The following is a 27,059-nucleotide window of genomic DNA, read 5'->3' on the forward strand; positions in this document are numbered from 1 at the left end:
TATCAAATTCTCCACAAATGAATCTGATCTGCCCATCAACTGCATGCAGATGAGAAAAAAATTGTTGCTATATTTTAAAATAATTTGCTTATTCATTTTCTAAGCACTCATCTGTACATATAGATGCACATGCATCTACGTACATTTGTAAACGTTCAGCTGTCAGTCTCGAAAGTGTCAATGATTTCAGAGTTAGTGTATATTGTAACATAAGGCATCAGAGTAGAAATGACTCCAAGATGAACATGGAGAGCTTAAAGCAACAGAGGGTCCTGTGGCACCTTAGAGGCTAACAGAAGTATTGGGAGCATAAGCTTTCGTGGGTAAGAACCTCACTTCTTCAGATGCCTTCTTCTTCTTCTTGGTATCTGAAGAAGTGAGGTTCTTACCCACGAAAGCTTATGCTCCCAATACTTCTGTTAGCCTCTAAGGTGCCACAGGACCCTCTGTTGCTTTTTACAGATTCAGACTAACACGGCTACCCCTCTGATACTTGATGGAGAGCTTAGTAGAGTCAAATAGCAGTGACAAATATGATTAAACCTAGGCTTGATTCAACACCCTAGTGACAGAATTTCCAGAAAAGGCCTTTGGGACTTCTCCACTACCACAGGACATTTCTGTCATTCCCTTAAGTAAACCTTATATCATGTGCTGGCAACACTACAGCCACAGTGTGGGACCCATAGGTTATACATGAACTATATGTAAAATTTCCTAATCTACCTTCTGTGCAAATTGCAGCATAGCCCTTTGAAGAAAAAAGGTGCAATCTGCAATTGTCTGTTTATAGAATTAAGCTTTAAAATTCCTTTTGGATCAACAACAGGTTTAGAAGTTTTAATCCATCAGTAAATTGTCTAGGAGAGTTAAAATACTCAGGTCTAGTGTAACGGGTTGCAGACTCACCATCGCGGCGCCTCCTGCTGGTGCTCCAGGAATTAGCTCTGTCCAGCCGTAGAGCACCCTTTGCAGGTGGCGTCTCACACGTTGTCTGCTCTGCTGTTTGTCTGGGACCCACGTTGCTCCCTGGCTTGTGGCATCCTCTTCTGGACAGAGCCCTCTGGCTATGCCCCTGCTCTAGTCTCCCCCATTCTGGGGGTATTCACAGTCCTCGGTCTGCACCTGCCCTCATGGCCAACTGCAGCCCCAGAGTCTGGCCCCCTGCCTAAGGGGCAAGCCACAGTCTGTATCGGGCCATGCTCCTCCATGGCCAGGTGCAGTGGAAGGGGGGAGGGAAGGACCCAGGTCTGCCCATTACTCTGGGTCCCAGCCCAGGGACCCTCTGGTGGCAGCCATGTCCTGCCCTCCTTCTCTCCCCTCTACTGCTCACACTCCCTGGGCTACTTCCCCTTGGCCCTTGCACCTTCTCAGCCCTTTATTTCAGGGGCCTCAGCCTGGCAGGTATCAGTCTGGAGCTTTCCCTCTGCTCCCCTGAGCCTGCCCAGCGGTGCTGTATCTCAGGATCTATCCCTAGGAACCAGTCTTCCGCCCTTGCTTGTCAGGTAGAGACTCCTATCTCCTTTGCTTTGCAGCCTTTATATAGGGCCCAGCCTGGCCCTGACTGGCTGCCTTTCTCTGATTGGCTGGGTTCTGCACAGGCTCCCTCCAGCCTGCTTTAACCCCTCCTCTGCCAAAATGGGGCAACTGGCCCACTACAGCTAGGTAAGAACCTTTAATATTCTAGAACAGGGGTGAGCAAACTTTTTGGCCTGAGGGCCACATCAGGCTTCCAAAACTGTATGGAGGGCTGGGTGTAATGTATTAAATTGCTCCCCATGGGAATGTGCTACTTACAGTGTACTATTTAGGTCTGCTAGTCCTGGTGCGCTGTAAGTAGCACATTCCTAGGGGAAGCAATTTAATACACTACACCCGGCGGCTCTTGCAGCCGCTCTGCCCAGGAGGAGCTTGCAGCCCCACCACCCAGAGAGCTGGCAGCACAGCGAGCTGAGGCTTCAGGAGAGGGGGGACAGCCTCCCCAGCCAGGAGCTCAAGGGCCGGGCAGGACTGTCCCACAGGCCGTAGTTTGCAGATTCTGTTCTAGAATGTTCATCATTACTATTAATAATACCTAGCTCCCATACTGTGGGGTTTCTTCAATAGATTTCAAAGCACTTTACAAATTAGGTCATTATCATTATCCCCATTTTACTGAGGGGGAAACTGAGGCATGGAGCAGTGAAGTGACTTGCCCAAGGTCACCCAGCAGGCCAATGGCAAAGCCAGGAATATAAGCTAAGTGTACTGAGGGGGCATTTCCCTTTACAGGCCAACGGTCAGCCAGACATAGCCTTTTTTAGAACAGATGTAGGCTCGTGAGAGAAGAGAGTATTAGACACTGCTGTGAAGGGGTCAGGTAATTCCTATGAAGGGCAGAAAGAACTCACCTGAGCGAGCATGATAGGATGCAGGTACTCTTCTGTTGCAAGCCAAAACCTCTGGGCCTCTGCAGCCTGCTTAGGTCCACAGAATAGCTTTGTTTTAGTGTTACTTTGAGTCTTATGTTTGAAGAATAAAGATGTGCCCTGAAGGAGGAGCCTGAAAAGACTCCCAGCCTCATAGCAGGTTTTCCAGGACTGTGAACAAGCCAGTGGCTTACACCAGGGCTCCTACATCTCAGTCTAATGCTCTAACCACTACGCTAAACTGCCTTCCGTGGCTGATATATAATACTAAATGGGTCACTGCTGCTGTTATAAAGTATTTATTTTTCTTGGATTTTTTTGGTTCCAAATTTTCAAAAGGGGGGTCTCATCCGAGCATCCACCCACAACCACTTGAGTACTTACGATTTTTGCACAAGCAAATGAAATTTGAGTGCCTCACACTTAGGAATTTACCCTCAAAACCCTCTTGTGAGGAATAGAAATATTATGATCCTGATTTGACAGAATGGGAACTGAGTGATGAAGGCCCAGCTCCTCAGAGGTGTGTAGTTTCCTAACTTCCATTGAAATCTTATACACCTTTGAGGACCTGGGCCTAAATGACTTGGCCAAGGTGAATCAGGAAGTCTGTGACAGAGAAGGAAAGTGATGCCAGATTGCCTGAGTCCCACGCCAGTGCCTTAACAACGTGAACTGTAGAGCTCTTCTAACACTGTGGTCCCTTGCCTTACAAGATAGTCCAAAAAGCTCTATTTTGAGAGATGAGGTTTAGTGGTTTGTTGCATTGAGTAATCTTTATTCTTCTTATGGAACATTCGTCTGGAAATTTCCTAGAAATAGAGAGCTGGAGAACTATCCAACTGTAGAGATAATTAAAAATGCCTTTATAAGAGAATTGGATAAATCATACTGCTTTTTTTATCATGCTATTTTACTTGAAGTCACCATCACCATCACGGATCAGTTATTGTACTGCAGTTATATTCGTACCTTAGTCTATAAATGACACATCTATATTTGGTATTGTCTTGTCTGTTTGGTTTGTTCAGCTGGAGTTGTAGCATTTGATAAAACTTCTGGGATTCTGGAATAGGAGCTTTAGAACCAGTGGACTTTTTTTTTTCCAGAGAAGACTTACATGACGGACTGCAGTGCAGAGCATACATTTTTGCATATATTGGCCAGGTAGTATACAGGGATGAGAACACAATAATATTTTATTGTATTGTAATAGTGTATATCTATTGGGCATCCCCTCTCGTCACTGCGTCTCTCCTTCCAGCCTGAGAAGATCATAGAAAAAGAATGTAATTTTTTCCTCTTTCCTACTGTGTATGTGAGCACAGCTTCTAAAGCTGCCTGAACCGAGTGCACTTTGGCACTCACTTTTGTACTATGAGCTACATGCAAAGCTTCCAGGGCTTGAGGTGTCTGAAGCTGAGGAAATCAACAGAGGGCCAAATTTTCTGAGCACAGCAGAGGAGTCCCTGATTTTCTGCCCCAGCCCTGGCACAGGTTAGTGCAGCTTGTTACCCTCAGTTGCACCAGCTGTCAATGACCTGCAAGGATGCACGGTCCAGGGGTTGGAGCAGAAGCTCTGGATTCACGAGACCCTCCTCTTCAACAGACATTTTGTGCCACCTTGGGCATGTTACTTGGTCTTTCTATACCTCAGTTCCCCCTGTGTAAAATGGGGAGAGCACCCTGCTTCACAGAGGCGTGGGGAGGGTAATGGTGGCCACACTAAGATATATGGAAAATAGAGTGCCTGCTAGCTGAGCATAACCAGAGCACAAGTGCACACCTCCTCTCCTTCCTGCCCCAGGCACACACCTCCCTAATCCCCGTGCCCACAGGGAAATTCTCCACCCAAGAATGGCACAAAGAGGTTGGGGGTAGGCCAGAGAACCTGCCTCACAATGTAATGAAGGTGCTGCTGGTGCATGAGTAGGCAGCCAATCCCCTAGACTGAGCTGAAGGGGAAGGACTAAGCCATAGGTCGTTCTGGGAAGGAGAGAGACAGGAGCCTGTTTTGCCTTCAGCTAACAGAGGGTTCCTTGGTACTTAGGGAATTGGCAAAGAAAGTGCTGTGCTGGGGCAGAAGGAATCAGGCTGAGGGCCAGAGCTCTGTGTGTGAGGCAGAGTGGCAGCCTGGAGCTGGCTACAGTGGGAAAGCCAAGTAACAGGCTGCCTGAGACCTGGGCCAGCACAGTTGAGAGCCCAGCAGTAGTGCAGGGAGAGGTGTGAAAGGAGAGAAGCAGCTGCAAGCGGATGGAACCTGGGAGTGCGGGCCACTCAGCAAACCTGAGAGTACGAGGTCAGTTGTACGTTTAATGCTATTTCACATGTTAACGTACAGCAGCAGCATTTCAAACATAGACTCCCTGAACTGGGGCCGCTGCACTGCGTACTTACTCCTCTGGTGAGGTTTGTCCCAGAGCTTAATTTGTAATATAAGAGGTGCCAGCACTCAAACCATTTTTTTTTTTTACTTTCATAACGGGCACAGCAAGCCCTGAGGTGCTTGTACTCAGCCCTTGCAAGCCCTGGCACAAATTAAGCACTGGTTTACCCACTCCCTGAATGCATAGCTGCATCTCAGTTATTGCTGTACCCAGAGTCATTAAATCTCCCACTTTCCCTGGGATGCTCTTGCTTTTGGGATGAAACTCCCCCCGCTCCTAGCCTCTATGGGCGCAGCTCAGGTTCTCCTCGCAGAGTTTGAGTCCTTTAATTCCCCTGCCTGCAGCATCCATTTGTTGCCTCATTGTGTCTTCCCACTGCAGGAAGTGATACCAATTGGAGTATTAACAGGTGAGGGGATATATTGTAATTTACTGCTCAGAAAAGCACCTGTTTTTCAGCAAGGAAACTGTGAAACAGAGATTTACAGTCCCACCCTTCAAGTGTTGTTGGAGAAGGAGGGTTTTCAATGGGCCACAGAGCACCCTTCGTACTAATATGTTATGCAAGTCTGCCATCTGCTGGTGAATACCAGGGGAAAAGCTGCTGAGTTAAGATCATCAAAATGGACAAGTTTGGCCTTTTTGTACATTCTTGTTTGAATATATCAGAGATAATGGGGCAGATCCTCAGTCCCTTAAGGCTGCCTTAAAGCAGCCTTAAAGCCAATTTGGCTGACAAGGTACGAGTTCCCCCTTTCTGACTAGGGTACTAAAGAAGAGATTTTAATGGATGTGAGAGGGGTCAGACTGAAAATGTTCATTTCAGATGCAGTCAAACCATGGAAAAGGTAGAGCACAGGCTGTGGCAATGCAAACCTTTCCCACCAATGTACCTCAGGTCTGACTTGAAGGGTCCACCTCTCGGAGGGGAGAGAATTGTTCACTCTCCATGAACTATTCAGTCCTTGACCTCCCATCAACAACCTGGTTAGTTCCAGTTAGTTGGCAGTTTCTGGGATATGAACATTTGTCCATTAAGAACTGGAGTGACGTAACAAAACGCCACCACATTTTTAGACCTCGGTAGCTGAGGTTAGTTTTTTTGTTAATCAGTAAAAATCAAAACCAAAAGCAAACCAACTGCACCCCCCCAAACATGACCTATTTTAAATACAAACATTGTTCATTACATAAAACTGCATACTTATTTGAACTGAATTACACAAATAACTGTCATATACAACACATGACTTTTGAATGGAATCATACTAGCTTTCATATGACATACAATTGTAGTCTTTTACACTGAACTATATTTAAAAATTAGAGCTGGTTGGGGACTTTGTGGCCTATTAAAAATTTCAATGAAAATGACAATATTTTTGTCAAAAAAAAAAAAATCTAGGATGTCATCAGAAAAACAACAACACAAAAATCCCCACAACATTTTGGCAAACAAAACCTGGGAGAACAAAAATTGTTTAGCCAAAAAACCTGAAATGTCTCAGTTACACTAGAAGTGTTCCCATGAACATTTCCATTTTGTCAAAAAGCCATTTTCCCTCAAACATTTTCAGGATGGTGCCAAACCTATGGAAAACTTACCATTTTTGTATTAAATTTGGTAGGACAGTTCCATAAGAGTATCTGTACAGTGCATAAGGGGCAAAAGGTCACTGCTTCCTTCCTTCTTGGACCCCAATAGAAATAAATGTGGTCCTCAGAGTCCAATGTCTCTTGTCTGTATTCATTAAGAGCTGTCCACTTATTTTTCAGTTGTTAGTTTAAGTGGGACCTTGGTAATTTGCACTGACTGGGAGCAGTATTGAAAGAGAGTTTTTGCAAATACGCAAGTGAACAAGCAAAACAAAGGCAGTGAGGATAATGCATCCCCAAATGTGCTTTGATTCACCTTGATAATTTTAAGAGATAATATGGTGGTATGTTTGCTGTAGGTATATTTTAAAACAGTAATGAAGTCTCGGTGATGTAAGACTTTACCATGGCACTGTCTTTGCTATTGCAATGTTGCCGGGAAATGGGCAGACTGCTACTTGCATGTGCAAATCATGTGAAGTGTGGATTGAGACTATACTATATTTATAGTATCAGAGGGGTAGCCGTGTTAGTCTGAATCTGTATAAAGCAACAGGGGGTCCTGTGGCACCTTTAAGACTAACAGAAGTATTGGGAGCATAAGCTTTCGTGGGTAAGAACCTCACTTCTTGCATCTGAAGAAGTGAGGTTCTTACCCACGAAAGCTTATGCTCCCAATACTTCTGTTAGTCTTAAAGGTGCCACAGGACCCTCTGTTGCTTTTTACTATATTTATAGTTAGTCCTGGGTTTTTATTAGATTTGTTTTATCCATAGCTCTGAGTAAGTATAACAGTTATCACCCTTATTGCCTATATGTTCCACCTGTTTGTTAATCAGAAGGCAGTTTCAAACTTGATAAAAATTGAATTTGTGAACAAGGTTACCTCAGTTAAAGCGATATGTCTGCATTCTCCATTCTGTTACTTTAGCCTATAATCACTAGATGGCAGTAACAAAATAATTCAACCAGTAATAACCATGTCATGGGATTGAATTACTACAAGTTTCTCGCTTTCCACCTAGAATTAATTTCTGCTAGCAAAATCTGATGATTATAACTATCATTCTCCACAGACCCATTAAAAAAAAAATGCCCAAAGCAATCATGATTGCCACTAGTACTATAGCAACTTGTGATTTTCCCCCCAACCCTCAAATGCAGTTCTCATCAATTCCCATGTCCCTGCTACATTAGGCAGCAAAATCTGATGGGCATAAACACAACAGGTTCTAGGCCTCACACCTTTTAAAATGTTCTTCCTTTGCCATTGTAGCAAAATATGACACCGAGAACTTCACAGGACAGCTGTCCCTCCTTTGGATGTAGGAATCCTTTAGTCTTGATCAGCCAGTCTGGCTTTGTTTGTTTTGGTTAAATTGAGATCACTTGTCTTGTCAGTTCTCTGATTACTTTAACTTTGTGTTCCCAGCCATTTGGGAGTTTTGACACGTCAGTAGACAGACACACACTGCAGCAAGCATGCTAAGGTACCATAAGATTTTTCTATACCATAGAAGTTTGTCTTCAAACACCACTAGATCTGGGAGAAATGGAATTGGTACGGCCACAAACATTTATCTTCCCCATGTCTGAAAAGCACTGTACAGCACATCCTACATTGCCATACTGACATTTATCACATGAACATAACCTTTGCTTTTTTAAAGGAGAAAGAACTTACAGTATGTGAGGTATAATCACCCTTTTAATGGGAAATCCTTTCAGTACACTACAGTATGTTTTTAGCCCCACCATCGGCTCCACCTAAAGATTGCTTAAAGCCATTTTTCCTTCACCTGCTTCAGGTGAGTGAGATACACCACACTACTTAAATATAACATCTAACCCAATATCTCACATTGATAAATATCTCTAACAAACTAAAAGAGCACCTGGGCATCTGAGTTTTGTTCTGTCTCACCTAAGAGTCTAAACTCTAAGAGTGGCTCTGGTGTATCTGAGTAGGTCAAAATATTACTCTTCTTAGGTCAGTGGCTAAGTGTGAAATGCCTGGCATGTTTAGAGTGACAGCACCATGTGTCTCTATATTTTTATTATTGCTTTTCCAATATTTTCTCCTTTCAGCATTCCTAAGAAAGCTAATGCCGTTTTTTCTAAACCCTTTAATTATAATAGGTCCCCAGTGCTGGTATTTGCCTTAGGTAAACAAAACCAAATGCATCATATTTTACACATTTATTTTCCATAAGTCTGGATAGATCCTGCGATAGACTCTCTCAAGGCTGTAATGTCATATTGGGGTTTTTTGTAATTATACAACTTCAAGGCTCTAAAACTACTTTACAGAGATTAGTTAAGCTTTATAGCATCCCTCTGTTGTAGGTATTATTTTATACCACTTGTACCAATGCATAAGTTCAGGTACAGAGATTAGAATGATTGACCCATGTTCATAAAACATGCCAATGGCAGAGATTAAAATAGAACTCAAAATTCCTGACTTCTAGCCCCCTTCCCTATCCACTAGACTTCTTCCCCTTGAATTCTCTGTATACACCTAATTGAAAAATCATAAAATAAACTAGCAAAAACCAAATCAAGCTCTCCCCATTTTTACTGTGTTCATGTCTGCTGAAAGAATGAATTGTCGAGGAAGAAAACAATATAGTCATGAGACTCAAAACCCAGAAGTGCTGGTGGGACCAGATTGTGCAGTGCCCCACCCTGTCAGTCAACTGGTGTTTTGATGTGCCAGATGTACAGGATTGGAGCCTTCACAAGTACAAGCAAAGGACTCCTTGACCGAGGTCCAGAGTAGGGAGTTTGACAGATCCCCTGTGCAGATATGGTGACCTTTAGCAAGCCACTGAACACTTTTGTGCCTCAGTTTCCCACCTGTAAAGTGCAATAATAACATATCCACTTTTGTAAAGCACTCCACCTGGGCTATTTTGGGTGTCAATGTAGAGCAGGCCCCAGAGTGGACAACCTGGAGACTTTGGCTTGTACAGAATATTAAGATGTGCATTTTAGGATGATCAGCGGCACCACTTCTCTGGTATCCACACTGGCTGGCTATTAGTGTGCCGGTGGACTTTAATGCGTATCGACCTGTAAAACTTCAAGTAGCTTAGGACCTTCCTGTTTGAGGGACCACCTCTCCCCCGGGCCACACTTCCACAGTTGTGATCAGCACAGGCACTTGAACAGGGTTTAAAATAGAGGGGCCTATCAGCAGAGCATTGTCTATAAAGGGCCTTCTGCTTTGGAACCTGCTCCATACTAACATCCAAAATAAGCCCAGGTCTGTTGCCCTTGAAGGCACGTGAAGCAGGGGGTGGTCCTTGTGACGTGTCATTCCATAGTCTTCATGAAAATATGCTTATGATAAACTTTATGCAAGATGTCTCATGTGAGATATCATTGGAAAGGCTGTGATTTACTGAATGCGATTATCTAATTTGTATGCCTGTATCATTTCTGTATCTGAAGTTAGGAATATTGACTATATATCTGTATTTCAACTATGCTACTTTGGGTGACACCAGACAGGGCGGATGCCCCATCAGCGAGGACAATAGACTGTGAAAAGGCTTGGTCTTCCTGCAGATGCTCCACACTGCCACTGACTCATGGATGCTGTGATCCTATAATGGGGTGGTCTTGTCACCTGATACTAAACATTACCTGGGACTTCTTGTAACTTTCCACTGTAAGGGAAAGGGGGGGTTGTCGAGTTTGGGAAACAAAAGATTCCTGCCTTATGTAAATCCTATTTAAGGGTGGGGAGGAAGGCAAACAAGACTCCTCCTCTCCATGGCCTGTCTGCGCAAGAAAGACTGCAAAAGGGAAGGCAAGCGGGGAGTCCAGGCTGAGACAGGAGTCCAGTCTGAAAAGGAATATAACTGGAACTCTGAACCACAGAAACTTTGCAAACTGCCTGAAATAATATCTAGGGGGAGAAATACTATTTGTAACCAATTTCTTTAGCAAAACTAGCTTAGTTTACGTGTTTGATTTCATTTGCTTGGTAATCTGCTTTGTTCTGTTTGTTACCCCTTTTACGACTTAAAATCTGCCTTTTATAGTTAATAAAATTTGTTTTGTTTATTATTAAATCCAGTTTCTGTAATTTCTAACTGGGGGAGGGGAGGCATAAGAAGTGTGCACATGTCTCTCCAATTTGAGGGAGGGGGCAAATTTCATAATATATCTTTGGGTCTGCACACCAAGGGAGGTGTACATCCGAGTGCTAGAGCAAGTCCCAAGGTGAGTCTTTGCACAGCTGATCTGCAGCTGGGTGTGGCCCTGCCTGTGAGTGTGTTAGAGGAGGTTTTAAGAGCCTGGCTCAGCAAGACAGGTTAAAGGGGGCTCAGGCTGGCAGAACAGGCAGACTCAGTGGTATCTCAGCACATCAGGTGGTTTCCCAAGGGGTCTCACCCATCACAATCCACTCCTGCCTTTTAATCCCACAGAAACCAGTTCACACTGCACTGGCTGTGTATCCCCTGTGCCATTTATTGGGGTTCCCCCCACAGTCCTGTGCAACAGTACTATTTACAATACCCCTATGCGTTCAGCCCTCTCCTCAGGAGCAGAGGTCTCACCTCACTGAAGCCTCAGCTAGCCATGTTCCTCTCCTCATTAGTTCATGCAGCTACTGGTCTGTTTAGATACTTACCTTTAAATTACCCCAGTCAGCTTTCTCAGGGAAACTAATGGGTGTCAGTGTGCAGGCTCACCTGTTAACTCCCTGCACTCTATCACAGCATAGAATCACAGGACTGGAAGGGCCTTGAGAGGTCGTCTAGACCAGTCCCCTGCACTCATGGCAAGACTAAGTATTATCTAGAGAAGACCATCCCTGGCAGTGTTCATCTAACCTGCTCTTAAAAATCTCCAATGATGGAGATTCCACAACCTCCCTGGGCAGGGACGGTGAGTTATATGGGCCCGTGGTGCCCAGGCTCCAGCAAATTCAGGGCCCGGCTCCACCAATGTTCAGGGCTGGGTCTCTCCTGCCTGCTACCCCTGGGCACCCCCTCCCTCAAGCGTCCCTGCCTGCCCTGGGCAGTGGACAGCTTCCCCCTGCAGCTCTGCGCTGTGCTCCCTCACCAGCCGCTGCCGTGTCCAGCTACAAGAGAGCGGCGCTGGGGGAAGGCTGAGGCGGCTGCTGCGCCTGCAAAGGGAGAGGGGAGGAGGCGCATGGCACCCCCAACCCCACAGCAGGCGACTCCGAGTTAACTCCGAGGGTGGGGATGGCTTATCCTGGCTGGACCTTCTGAGCAGCAGCCTGGGGGTTTTGGGTGAGTGTCGTGCCGGATGGGCTGGGGAGGGTCCCTCTTCCCCCGGAGCTCACTGCTGCCGGCAGGGAGAGGGCTGGGGGGGAGTCCTCCTCTCTGACACCCATCCCTGGGGCAGCCTGTCTGTTGCACCACAAACTCCTCATCCCCAGCCCAGCCCCACGCCCTGCAACCCCCTCCCGCAACCCCCTCCCGCAACCCAACCCCTCGGTCCCAGCCCAGAGCCCGCACTCAGCACCCAAACCCCCTTCCAGAGCCTGCACCCAGCACCCCAAACCCTTCCCGCACCCCCTCCTACACCTCAACCCCCTGTCCCAGCCCAGAGCCCACAACCCTCCCACACCCAAACTTCCTCCCAGTGCCTGCACTCCAAACCCCCTCCTGCACTCAAATTCCCTCCCAGAGCCTTAGGCGGCGAGAGGGGGCAGGACTTGGACCCATTCTGGGCACCACCAAAAATGATACAAACTTGCCGCCCCTGTCCCTGAGCAATTTATTCCAGTGCTTAACCACCCTGACAGGAAGTTTTTCCTACTGTCCAACCTAAACCTTCCTTACTGCAATTTAAGCCCATTGCTTCTTGTCCTATTCACAGAAGTTAAGGAGAACAATTTTTCTCCCTCCTCCTTGTAACAGTGTTTTATGTACTTGAAAACTGTTATGTCCCTCCTCTCAGTCTTCTCCTCTCCAGACTAAACAAACCCAATTTTTTCAGCCTTCCCTCATAGGTCATGGTTTTTAGACCTTTAAGCATTTTGTTGCTCTTCTCTGGACTTTCTCCAATTTGTCCACATCCTTACAAGAGGCATCTATTTACGTGTGCCTTTAAAGATGGAGATTGATAAGGCTGATATTTGCAGGAGTGGGGAGTTTTGTTGGCTGAATTTTCTTATTATCATAGAATCATGGAATATCAGGGTTGGAAGGGACCTCAGGAAGTCTTCTAGTCCAACCCCCTGCTCAAAGCAGGACCAATTCCCAACTAAATCATCCCAGCCAGGGCTTTGTCAAGCCTGACCTTAAAAACCTCTAAGGAAGGAGATTCCACCACCTCCCTAGGTAACCCATTCTAGTGCTTCACCACCCTCCTAGTGAAATAGTTTTACCTAATATCCAACCTAATTATGGGTTTGCTGCTGGTTTTATTTTGATTTATTATATTTGTAATTGTGGCAAAGGTGTCCAGAGCAAAGGATAGGGGTCTTTTCTATAGACATTAGTAGAAATTCAAGAAATAAAAAATATGGGACAGATTCTTATAATGGAGCTGTGCCAATTTACACTAGCTGAGGAGCTCCTGGCCATGTCTGAGGAGAATCTGGCGTGTACTCTCTCTGTATATACTATATAAAAATCAGTGCTTTTTATTACTCTATCACTGTTAATAGCTCATGGGACAAGAAACTAACATGTACCAAACTTTTACAAGTAGTTCTTGTTACAATAGAAAATGTACCTTTTTAGATCCCAACACAACTTTTCATAAGCTTTGAGGTAACGGCATTTCACTTAGCGGCATGTTGCACTGCTGCTCTGATATCTTTCTTGTCAGATCAGAGGCAGAGTACAGCAAGCCCCAGTCCAAAGAAGTGACTCAGTGCTCTCTGGGGAAGCTCTAATCATCTCAGTGACAGATTTATTTTAAAAGTCTCTGCATGTAGTTGAGTGCAGGGTTGCTTCCAGGGGCTTGTTCAACTTTCCCTCCAGAGGGTTGTTTAATAGGCATGGTGCTGAGTTCTAAAGATTCCGTACCCCTTGAAAAATGTTTCACTGCACAAATATGCATCACTGTATTTTGCATGCTATGTCATCTTTGCTCTAAACCACGTGAGTAGGGCAACCTTGTGTTGCCTCATCTGAAGATCTTTATACCGGTGGGTATTTTTATTCTTATTTTATAGATGGGGCAATCTGAAGCACAGAGAAATTCAGTGAGTTACCCAGATTCACCAAGTGTATGGCAGACCCGGGACTAGTTTTCAAGTCTCCTGACTCACAGTTCTGTTCTTGAATCACCAGACTAGACCTTGCTGCCTTCCAAAGGAAGGAAGGACTAGGAAATGTGGAATCAGCATTTGTTTTTGAACCTTTTTTAAAATAAAGGATTAGGAGAGATTGCTAGGAATGGGAAGTTTCCCAAATAGTCTTCAGAACTGCAGTTTAGAAGAGCTAAAAGCATATGACCAGTGCATTGGCCTCGCTGTGGCCTCTGTGTTGCACCAGTGATGCAAAGAGGCCATAAAGTCGGGTTAAATGGCCCACAGGAGGAAGTCTCTAGCCTGGGAGAATCTTCAGGTATTTTGGAGCTGATCCTCCTCTCTGCCCTTCAGCACAGGGGAGCGTGGCTTGAGTGCTGCTGTACCCCAATGATCCCTAGCTGCTGGAACAGTCCACTGCTTGGTAGCTGGCAACTGGATGCTATAAGGGACTCTGGGTTTCATTACTAGGAGGTGACAGCATGTGTCACAATACCGCAGCCCCTCTTGCAAGTCACATACACACACACACAGTTACTGTGACTAGTATGCTTGTCACTGCTCACTTTAGCAGGCTGACCCTTTGGTCAGGAAGCCCTTAGAAGGAGTGTGTAACATGAATTCACATATTTGTCCTGATTCTCATTTATTCTAAGGCCCCTTTTGCCATTCTGGCAGTGCAAAGGGGCCCTTAGATGGATGAGAACTATGTTTGTGCTCACTTTAGATCCCCTTCAAACTACCAGAATGGTATAGTGTGGCCTCAATGTAAATAAGAATCAGGCCCAGTGAATTCAGAGAAATTCTCAAGCATCATACCTCCTCAATCCATCTTATTCACTGCAGGATCTCTTCTCATTGGTCAGCCCAGCTCCACGGAGGAAACCCTTCCATGCACAGCTCTTTAAAGACCATTGGTATCTGGATATAGGGGCCCTGTGGATAACACAGCACATAACCCTGGTGATAACATCTCCATTAAATAATGTATATAGTGCATAAACAATTACCTCCTAAGTACTCCCGAGTCAAGTTCTTGAAAAGCTGTGATCCATAGCCTACCCTTTTTTTGTATGTAGATTCCCCATTGATGCAAATGGGAACGCCACATAAAGTCCAAGGTGAGAATATGGCCCATATGAGAATGGAGCATAGACTGCAAACTGTATTTCTTGTGCCTTATCCAGGCACAAGACTGACATTTAGCATCCCACTGAGTGCCACAGACTAAAAGAAAAGTGTTACATTCTGGGTGGGGTAAACTTATGGTACTGTATGTCTTTTGTGCAGTCATTTGCAAATTTAACATTAGGGCCCTACCAAATTCATGGACTGTGAAATCTGGTCTCCCCCATGAAATCTCACTCTTGGAGGGGTGGGGCCGCAGTATTGCCACCCGTACTTCTGCACTACCTTCAGAGCTGGGTGGCCAGAGAGCAGTGGCTGCTGGCTGGACACCCAGCTCTGAAGGCAGCCCTGCCACCAACAGCAGCACAGAGGTGAAGGCATCATGATATGCGGGGGGGAATAATCACTTTTTGGGATGGGCAGGGCTGGCCTTACGGGTGAGTGACCATCCAGAGTGCCATGGTTGGAGAGGGGGGAGTGCTGTGGTCACCTCCCCTTGTCCCCCACCCCCAGCCAGCTGAAACCATGAAATTTAAGATTTTTAAACCCCTATCACCATGAAATTTACCAAAATGGACCGTGAATTTGGTAGGGCACTATTTATCATTGATCGAGAAGTTTTCATGGGATTACACAGTAACTGCCCTACTCAGTCATGTCAAAGGGATTGATTTGTGATTACAGATAAAAGGATGCAAAATTGCCATAGAAAGATTTTTTTTATTGCATTTGCTATGCTAAGAATAAATGCTGTCATTTCAAACTTCGGGCGAGTCTCTGCAGAGATAGTACACGTCAAGAATTCTTCAAAGTGCATTAGTAAATGGGGATAGCCATTCCCCAGAATTAGTACTGATATTGGTTAATACTGTCACTAAAAATTCCAACTCTTTCTCTCTCATTGTCACTAGTGATTAAACAAATATAAGCATATAAATACCGTTATGAGGGACTGTACATTTTATATGGCAATGGTTCCACCTGCAGCAACCCTCCCAAATCTATTCATCTGACAGATAGCAACACTTGAAAACTCACCATCCACCTAAAAAGAATCAGAGCTAAAACATTATCTTTATACAGCACAGGTTCATAGCAATGCTTTAATCTCTACACACACAGATTTGCAGTGACCTGGCTTCCACTGAACCCAGTCCTTCTCTATACCATATATCGACAGAAACCAGGGATCTCCAGAACACATAGGGCATGACATTTTCTGACTAGAGTTTTTAAAAGGCCAGCTGCTGATTGCAACCTAGGAAGATAATTAGAAATGGGAATTAGTTACTGAAAGATAAAATGCCAAGCTCTTACAATCTGGACACCTCAAATTAATCTCCTAAATTCACATATTGAGATACCTGAGCAAGTCACCCGATTTTCAAATGTGATGCGTGTCCAGCAGTTCCCCCTGACAAACATCTCATTGACTATGATTAAGCATTTAGGGGCCTGATTTTAGGCACCCCACCCATTATGGAAAAATTGGGCAAAGATTTTATTCTGAAGCAAAATCAACCATTAGGAAATATATTTTACCCACTACGCCTTGGATAATGGTCTTAGCAAAGAGCTAATGCAACACTGTGGTTGAGACTTCACTAAGCATGCGGAAAAGATGGCAAATTCCAAGTGCTAGTTTTGATAGCAGCCTCAGCATCAACCCCTCCAGTCCCTCTATACACGTGTGGTGCTGTGTTTCTGTATACTAGTCCCTTTAATGTCTCGGGAGCATGAGTTGTAAATTCAACCTCCCTGCAGCCTCTGGGATGGGGTGACTCATCCAGTCAGTAGGCAGGCCAGGTTGCTTCCAGCTCCCCACTCTCCCTGGGTGTTCCACACTAGCAAAAATGCAATCATTTTCATCTCCCTCATCCTAGAAGCTCGTCCAAAGACGCTGTTGAAGGGTTGCACTGAATTGATACCTCCCATCTCCTCCTTGGTGGCCCTCCATTCCTAGACACGCCAAGGGATTTTGTGGGCTGCATTGGCTGCTATAGGCTCCATTCAAGTGGAGTGGAGATTGTGGCCACTTTACCCCATCGGAACCTCTCTGCTCCCAGTGGAGTATTTCTTTGGCCTTCTTCTGAGGTCTCTGTCCACAGAAGTTTGAAGGCCCAGCAGTGAATTTGTCCCCCAATACTTGAGGGATGTGTCTGCAGTTGCTTTGGGAAATACAATTATGAGACTCTGGTGCATGGTAAATCTCAGCCATGACTGAAATGGCTAACACAAGATTTAAGTTTAATTCATGAAGCCAGGCTGAGAAATGATTTAAAATTGTGGTACTGTCCTGCAGAGAAAAGGACATTAGAGATGGACAAATACTAGTCGATGAATAATTTATTCAACAAATATTTTTGTTCCAGTATTCAACCAAATCGGAATTGAAGGTAAAAGCAAAGACAATTGAGTTAATGCTAGTGATAGAAAGGTGTGCTGTGTGTCCTTGTGATGGGGCACACCTCCTTTCCCACTGACAGCAATCATCTCTGCACTCAGGCAGTGCCAGTTAGTTGTGCCTGGAGAGCATGTTCTGCCTGGAGAAGGGGAGCTTAAAAAGTTGAAGCTGGCTACAGAGCAATGAAGAAAAGTTGGCCCAAGAAGAGAGGCTGTTAAAGACTGTGATAGAGCCCAGTATCCAGAGGAACCTAGCCCAAGGCAGTGACTAGCCTTTCCTTCCCTCCTCTCTTCCCCTCCACCCTCTTGGTTTTCAGCAGACAGACATTGCAGCCCTGAGAGGAGGCTCTGGATATCTGCTCTCCAGTGCCCAGTGGAGCAGTGCCAAGGACAGGAGATAATCAGATTCAGAAAGGACTCCAGGAATGAGCCCAACTACTGCAGGGAACAGTGAGTTTGCTCAGGAGTGGGTGTTCTGAAGGGACAAAGACAGCAGCCAAGCGCAGGCAGAGAGCTGGCTGACTACAACCCTCCATAATTCAACACAGCAACAAGGGCTAACTTTTTTGAAGTCTTTAAGTGTCCCAGAACTAATAAAGTCAGCATGACACAGAATGATGCATTTTGGAATCTCTTTGATAAACCAGGAAGTGCCAGAGCATTTCACAGAGGAGAAAACGATTTTGTAAAAGGTTATTGAAAGTTTTTGCTGTACTGAATACCCCATGCAGTCTAGCATACATTTCTAAAAGCAGGCTTAACTCCCGACTTGTCTCCATTTCATCTTCTCTCTGCAATCTCCTGCCAGATGTCCTGCTGTAATTTAAACTTAATGTGACCCAAACTGAACTTATGTTCCTTCCCTTGCCCTGCCTCTCTCACACTTTCTGTCACTGGTCTCAGCACCACCATCCTGCCGGTCGCTCAGGCCCATAACCTGCATGATCCCTTTTTCCTTTGCCCAATGCATCCAGGCATAGTACAATTCCTGTTTCTTCCTCCTCAAGGGCATTTCATACATTCAGTCTTTCTTTTCTATGCACAATATTAATACTCTAGTTCAGGGCCTCACCTTCTCCCATCTGATTACTGAACCCTTCTTTTCTCTGGCCTTTATCACTCCCCTCATGGCAGCTAGCATCATCTTCCTTTGGGTCTTGCTCTGACCACACTTCCCTCTTTGAATCCCTCCACTGCCTCTTATCTTCAGGGAGTCGAGCTGAAGCTTCCTGATCTCTTCAAGGCCCTTTACACCTCTGCCCTTCCTCCCTTATTCACATGTTTTCCCTTATTGCCCGTTTCCTCTGCTCCTTCAACAGTCCATCCATTTGTCAACTTCTCCCAGAGCTATCTCTGTACTTTCTCCCCTAGCACCCCCTATCTGAATGACTACACTACACCAGGACCCCCTCCTTCAGATCCTCACGTTCTATCTCGGCTGTGACACCTACAAGAAATCATCCAGCTAATGTCGGGTTGGTACTAGAATCAGCCAGGGATAGCCAATTAAAAAATCCCAAATCCCCAAGACAAAACATCAGGGACCACAACTTATGCAATAGCTATTTATATAGCTGTGCGATCTTATTTTCAGTACTCTTCTGCTGCCTCCCTCCATCCCCTCCATTTGTCATTGAGACTTATTGCAACTTGGCTCAGATTAGCGTAACTTCTTCAGAGCAGAGACTTTGCGAGTAGGCTAGGTTCTGTACAATGAGGCCTGGTCCTGACTAGGGCCTTTAGGTGCTGCCATAATACAAATAATCAATAATTAATACAATTTTCATTATAATTTGGCAGTTTGGCTTTGTCAAAGCCTTTAACTATGAGACTGTAGGATCCATGGAAGAAGCACTGAGGAAGGCCTCCCTCGATAGCTACAACTGCTACTTTGAAAATGCCAGTTCAAACTGGTGGTTGCATTGGGCTCATTTATAGGTACTAGAACCAATCGTTTTTAGGTAAGCAACCTTTTCATCTCAGCCAGCGCAGCCAACCACTTCGCAGCCCTGCAACAGAGCCATAGTTAATGGTGGAATTTTCAAAAACACTTAAGGGAGTTAGAAGCACAAACAGGTTGACAAAAAATATATAGGGCTAGGTTGTACCTCTAGGCACAGCCCTATAGAAGGAGTAGGGTTGCCAACTTTCTAATTAGACAAAACCGAAGACCCTTGCCCTGTCCCTGCCCCCGAGGCCCCGCCCCTGCCCCAGCCCCCCTCCCTCAGTCGCTCGCTTTCCCCCATCCTCACTCACTTTCACTGGGCTGGGGTAGAGGGTTGGAGTGCAGGTAGGGTGACCAGATGTCCCTATTTTAGAAGGACAGTCCCGGTATTTGGGGCTTTGTCGTTAATAGGTGCCTATTACCTCCCACCCCCGTCCCAATTTTTCACACCGAACGCCTGATAAACCTAAGCAGGGGTGGTGAATAGCTGCACCACACTTACAAGAGACCCTTAGGGTCACACTTCCCCCTCTATCGCCTCCCTTGCTCCAGGGTTGTGTCAGACAGTAATTTTCCACAGCCCCTTAACGGGGAATGGATCAGCATTCACATAGCAATTCCCATTACTACCCGCCCTGGGCCGGACAAGCTAATGATCCAACCAGATAATCATCCAGCTTGTAGGATCATGGCCTAATCTTGCTCCCATGGACAGATAACACAAGACACAATGTGGCAGCAGAGGGAATGGGAAGGAGAAGGATGACAAAACAGTTGATTCGACACTGAAATGTTAATGTGTAGATATGTAAAATAAAGTTTCCACAAAAGGGAAGCTGCTTGTGGGTTTTAGCGAGTAGGTCAGGCCAGCTGGTTGGTTCAACTATTAAACTGTCAATAGAAAAACTGTTCCTATAAGAAACTTACCACTACTTATGTAGTTTTGTTGTCAGGGTGGCTCCCAGTTCTATATAGGGAGCATTTCTGTACCTGCATGGTACGCTCCTGCTGAATGTTTGTAAGTCTGAACTGTAGATCTTCGCAGGTAAAGGTATTCCCTGTTTATTCGGAATGGAAAGCAAGTTTATCTTTACATCCTTTCTTAAATCTGGTTTTAAGAAGGATGTTTTTGTGTTTAATATTATTATTAGTCACCTATACCATGCTACAAACATGGATTGCTTGACAGACAAAGAGAAAATCAAGCCTGTGAAATTATTCCATGCATGGATTTGACCCAGTGTTCATGGCCCAAAGATCTTACAGTCCAAGTTATCTGACAAATATTAGGTGACAACTGTTAGATAAGCTCAATTCAGTCCATGACATACTTTAACACAGACGATTCCTTTGGAACCACTTTGTAATTCAATTAGACTGGTTCTTTAATTATTTTATTTTTCTAATGTGGATTTTGGAGCACTTTGGTAATGAGTTATAAGATTTGTATATTGAAATTTAAGTATAAGCATATGTGTTGGATACACTTTTGGCACAACGAAATGGGGAATTTAGATCTGCATAACTTTAATATGAGTCATGCTGTTATAATTCAAAGATTCATAGATTCTAGGACTGGAAGGGACCTCGAGAGGTCATCGAGTCCAGTCCCCTGCCCTCATGGCAGGACCAAATATTGTCTAGACCATCCCTGATAGACATTTATCTAACCTACTCTTAAGTATCTCCAGATATATGGCTAAAGTACCCTACAGAATATATTTAAGCAGCACTATATATGTTGTGTCTTAAAGCTTCTACTTTTTAGTACATTGCTTTGACTTAATTTTGAGGTTTGCTGCTTTTTTTAGAACATGTGTTGTGATCCACCAAGTCTGGTATGTCAGATTATGCTGACTCATGGACTTTACTCCAACCAGTGGTGTATATGATATATGGGGAATATAACATGAACCTGTAATAGGAGGGTTTTATACATGAAAATTTAGAAACCACTGCTCTTTACTGCTTGCTACAAGTAATTTTTACTGTTAAAAGTATACCATGGGCCTGATTTAGAATTGCGCTGGGGGATGGGGAGTAACACCATTGCAGCCAGTGAAATTACACCAAAGTAACAACGAGGAGTCTGGTGGCACCTTGAAGACTAACAGATTTGTTTGGGCATAAGCTTTCATGGGTAAAAAGCCCATTTCTTCAGATGCATGGAGTGAAAATTACAGATACAGGCATGTTGTCCACTCCCAATAATTGATGGGGAGGTGTCAATAACAAGAGAGGGGAAATTGCTTTTGTAGTGAGCCAGCCACTCCCAGTCCCTATTCCCTATACTTATTCCATATGCCCAAATAAATCTGTTAGTGTTTAAGGTGCCACCGGGCTCCTCATTGTTTTTGTGGATACAGACTAACGTGGCTACCCCTCTGATTCTTACACCAAAGTCAGAGCAGAATCAGGCAATACGCCTCTCAGACACCCTCATTTTATACTAGAATGACATCCGTGGAATTACTCCTGATTTACACCAGTATAACTGAAAAGAGAATCGGGCCCCTTAACTTTAGGGTGCTTAATTTCTCACAATGAACACAACCCCCAAAAAGGTTTTACATTCAATACGTTGTGCCTTTTCTAAAGGGGGGGGGGGAAGATAAATTCAGCAGGGCATGCCTCCCTTCCTATGCTGCAGAGACAATTTACTCCTGTAACTCTTTTATATTGTCCTAGCACTATTGCACTGCTGTGAGTGCCAACTAACTCTTAACCTGATACAAATGGCTCCATCTTCAGGGTGCTGGAGCAGCCTCAACGGTGAGGTAGCTTTATACCACCTTTCCAGCTCCCCTGGTCCTCAGGTCAGCCACTGGGTTAATTCAGAACAGCCTCAGAGCTGATTTAAATAACGTTGGCCTGTGAGCGCTTTCTACAGGTCATTATGCCACCTGGGGATTGCTGGAGCACAGCCCACTCTGGTCGTACCATTTCTCCATGCCCCCAACCTCTCCACCTTAGCTAGTGCTTTAGCACAAATGCTCTTCCCTGTAACTCTTACTGTTGTAGAATGATTTTCCCTTTCGATTAAGAGTGTTGTATAAGGAAAGGTGTGCTCTGCTGATGTATCTGTTAAAGTACTGTGCAGCCACTCAGGTTACGGCAGCTGATTGCATTCTTTTTCTCTGCAGGTGAGGCAGAATAGTATGAACCCAGTCTTGGATAATGAAGAAGCACTTGAAGAGCTTCCCTAGAATTAGTGACCTTGAGCTGAAGGAAGTAGTGCTGCCAAAGATAAAGGAGGGAAGTAAGACAGACATCAATGGAGGCCAAATTCTTCCCATCCTGACAATCCACTCCCATAAGCAGGATGTTCTGCAGATGTCTGCTGTGCACAGGAACAATGTAACTTAGCTGGCATGCTGCCCTTACTTTTAGGGAAATCTACTTTGGCAGATCTGGCTGTAGGTGCCAGATGTGGCGCGAGGGATAATTCCGTGTCTTGGTGCATTAAGCTAGTTAGCTCCAATTGGCCAAATTCATCCCTGATGTAACTCCCTTCACTTCAGTGGCATTCACTCAGGGATGAATTCGGTCCAATGTATCCATTTAAATCCATACTTTGCCCTAATGTGTCTTTCCCCCTCCGTATACTATATGCCTCATTCTGGCTTCTGACCCAAAGTAGCACTGGAATGCTCTGAGAAAGCTGCATCTGGCATTTCACTGAAACCCAAGACTCCCAGCTTCCTTGAGTATGCTACATTCATTCCTATGGCAGGCACAGTTGCCTTCTGTCAAATGCCATTTGTTCGTCTACAATTTCTTTTCCTATCAGGTCTAGCACCCCAGAGGAGACCCGGACAATAACTTTGATGGCAGAAGCAATGGCTCAGAGGCAAACTGTGAAGGAGGAAGGGAGGACTTGAACTTGAAATGCAAATACTTGGTGTGGATGATTATTAAGTTTGGGCTAGAGGTGGTAAGGGACAGCCTATGCTGAAGGGGTTCCATTTGCATTTAGGGGCTGATTCAAATTCTGCTGAAATCAGTGGAAGGATTCCAACTGATTTCAATGAGCACTGGATCAGGCCCTTACCCCTGTCAGTAGGAGGCTGTGATTTGATAACAACTCTTAAGAGGGGATTTTTATTTCCCATCAGATCACAATGGTACTGTCTTATAATCCACCCTTTACACTGCCCGATGATGTCTTTCTCTCTTCAGTGATTATTGACCCCAGTGTAATCATTAATGCTCTCCTTTGCGGATATGCTTTGTCAGTGGTGAGCCTTACTTGAGCTGTTTCTTTCCTCCTTCTACCAAATATCTAACTCTTGTGTCCAAAAAGTTAAACATTGTTTATTCATTTGAATTTCGTTTACACTTTCAAGCAGCTAAGTGGCCCTAAAAGTCCTTTTTAGGTCACTGACCTGTTCAGACTGTAAGCTCTTTGAGACAGGAACGTTGGGGGAAGTTTTCAAAGGCACAAATGGGAGTCTATTGACAATGAGGGTCAGTCACCTAACTCCCATTTGTGCCTTTAAGATCTCCCCCCGCTTCTAGCTATGTGTTTGCAGTGCACAGCGCACTGGGACTGCAGGCCCCATGGAGACCCGATGGCTCTACTGCAGAACTTATTAAAAAACATTACCAGGAGTAATCCTGTCCTGGCAGAGAGACGGACGGCTTTACCTAACAGGTCATTTCCATCTCTATGGGCACTGATTTCTGTCTCTTCCATCAGCAGTGCCATGATACTCGCACCCACACTGCTTCTATTCACTAGTGAAGAAGAGGGCAAGGACACTTTAGACACACAAGTAACTGTGCCCTTTCCCATCAGTACACAAGCACTCCACTGCAAGTGGCTAAACTACAGTTCACTTTAAAAAAAAAGACTTTCCTGGTGTCTGAGCAGGTTCTGGGGACTATACGTTATTTTTAATGAGGGTTAATAGAGCCCATTTTTTTTAACTTTCAGGTTTATTTCCACTCTAAATCAGCTGCCTCCAACCCTCTGGGGTTTTAGTTACATTTAGTAACTCTACACAGACATTAGAGTTCTTTTCAAACTTTAGCTATATATTAATGCTTGCCCTATTAGGAGTTTTTCACATTGGTTCATGTCACTGTATTCTCATTCATAAAATCATTCAGAAGACTGAAAGTGAACCTGCTGTCTCAGCACTTGATAATCAACCCCCTGGTAGTTTGCTAATATTTCAGGTTTGAATTTGATCATAAATCCTAATTATTTAGGGCCAGATTCTCAGCTGGTGTAAAAAGGGTGTAGTTCCAATAGAACAATGCTGGTTCACACCAGCTGAGATCAGGGGTCTTTATCAGAAGAAAAGAAAACAAACTTGTTTATTGCCAAGGAACAAACTGACATGCCTACTGTGAAGGGTCACACCTCTGCCTTTCAAATATCGCAGTCATGTTCGCATGAAGGAGGGGGATGCAACAGTGGGGAACCAAGATGAAAGACAGTCCCACGCCTCCCTCTGGCCTTTTTGCAATGCACATTGCACATGCTGTGTTGACAGCTGGCAGATGTGCCAAGTGAAGGATTCCTCTGACATCGAGGAATGCCTGGGTGACACTGAGCAGGTGTAAATCAGCTTATATGCCACTCTTCCACTCCACAGCCCTGTGCTATTTGGGGTGGTGGCAATGTGCTGGGGAAGGGCAAAACCAAAATCCCAGGAGCAGGTACAGATGTAGGAATTTGAATAAGAGCCCACTCCTGTGCATGGGGTAGTGGCCACGCCACAGTATAGTACATTATGCTGATCTGTGGCTGGTGCACTAGCCCCATGAAGCCTAGAGCAGCAGTGAGGCTCCCTGCTCCTAGTGCTTACTGGGGAGTCACCTGAATATTGAGTCAGAAATCTTTCAACCTAATCTAGCTAGACCAGGGGTTCTCAAACTGGGGGTTGTGACCCCTCAGGGGGTCACAAGGTTATTACATGGGGGTGTCGCAAGTGGTCAGCCTCCACCCCAAGCCCCGCTTTGCCTCCAGCATTTATAATAGTGTTAAATACAAAAAAAGTGTTTTTAATTTATAAGCAGGGGTTGCACTCATAGGTTTGCTGTGTGAAAGGGGTCACCAGTACAAAAGTTTGAGAAACACCGAGCTAGACATTTCACTCCACCATTGCCATAACACTGGCACAGACTGCCTGACAGGTAGTCTGAACATGGGCTCTCTGTCATGAAATCAACGTTTGACCTTCTCTAGGATATTTATTAACTAGTACCACATGCTGGGCCAAGTTCATCTCTGATGTAATTCCAAACAACTGCCCGCTCCCCCCATTTTTCAAGCCAGAAAGCTTTCTCGGAATGGAATCATCACCTAGTATAAAAGCGACAAGGGGACGTGTTACATTTTGTCTTACAGGATTGTGGAAAGTCAGAATCCCATCTTCTCAGTAGGTGGCTTTGTGGTGTCTCATGCAGCCTGGAAAGCTTACTCCATCTCTGCTGGGAAAGGTCAGCCACTGCTAGCTGATTGGCCAGAATGGCTCCCAAAGTCCCTAGCTCCGGGAATGATTGGCATGCCAGGGTGAGTCATGGGGACTCGGATATGTACATTGGAACAGGAGGTTCCCTTTCATCTCAGGCTGGGCTGTGGCTGACTAACTGGGGCATGTTTCAAATCACTTTCTCTTTGATGCAGCCCTTATGAAAGAGCTATTTGTTATACTGCTGTTATAAGAGGCTAGCACTAGCCTCCTGCCTGCCCTCAGGGTCAAAGCATCCAATGAAAGTGGGCTCTGATTATGTAAGATGTAGCTCAGTGGCCGGTTGGGGAGCTTTGATGGAGTTGAACCCAGCAGAAGTGACATTCTCTCTTTTCACATCACTTGTGCAATTTTAGTCACACTCAGTATGACCCTTTCCTGCTGCTCCGTAACTTGGAAGATTCGATTCTGCAAGAGGATCTCAAAATCAAACAAAGATAGATTCAAGTGCATTACTGGGCTTGTATGAAATAGTTACACCATTAAATAATGCACCTCTTACACTCTGAGGACACATTTAAAATGTGAAATACCTGTCCTTGTGCGAATGATCCCCATCCCTCCACAAGCACGGAGACCACTTTCATCCCAACAGATACAACCACATGTGATGGGGTGTTCATTGGCCATGAAAGGGTGACTGTGGATTGAGAAGGGGGCTAACTAACCCAATTGGTCACAGCTAAGAGAAGTCAGGTGGCTAAGCAATCCCCTGGCGCAGTGAGGGAGCTCAGTTGGGGAGGAATGAACTGGGCTGGATGTATAAAGACAGAAAATTGGAAGCACAGTGGGTAGCTGGGAAAGTCTACAGTCACTCCATGGGAGGAGTGTTTGGAGGTTCCAAAGACAGGTAGTCTATAGTTACTCCTTGGGAGGAGAGAGCTGGTAGGCAGGCAAACCCAGGGTGGGGGGAGTGCCAGAAGGTAAGGAAAGGGCTCAGGGAAAGGAGTAAGGTCTAGAAGGGAACACACCTTGGCTGCTGACTAGAAGGTCCCTGAGCCAGAACCTGGAGTAGAGGACGGGCCTGGTTCCCCTGCTAGTCACTAACGATGTGGTAGCATGGGCAGTGAGTGGGAAGACTGCCTAAGACTGAGGAAGTGGTAATGAGGCAGTGAATAGGAAGATTGCTGAAGAAAACCTTTGATACCCCAGATGGGGAATCGCATATAGTGACCTGGCTGGATTGGCCAAGCCACAGAGAGGCAGCAGCAGCTTGTGGAGCAAGAGGAGGGCTGCAGACCCAGAGAAGCAGAGAGATGGCATGCAACTATGGGCAGGGACATTCACCTCATGAAGCTAATCTTCAGAATGGCCAGCAGGAGGCGCCATCCTAGTGGTGAGTCAAGCACCTCCCGCCACACCCTGGTGACTGTGACCATCAGCACCATGTCATGTTGATACCATGTATGCACCTAAATTATGCATAGAGCACAGATCCCGGGACTGGACCTTGTGGATGGTTGTTGT

This window comes from Malaclemys terrapin, chromosome 6 (genome assembly GCF_027887155.1).
Source record: "Malaclemys terrapin pileata isolate rMalTer1 chromosome 6, rMalTer1.hap1, whole genome shotgun sequence".
NCBI classification, from domain to species: Eukaryota; Metazoa; Chordata; order Testudines; family Emydidae; genus Malaclemys; species Malaclemys terrapin.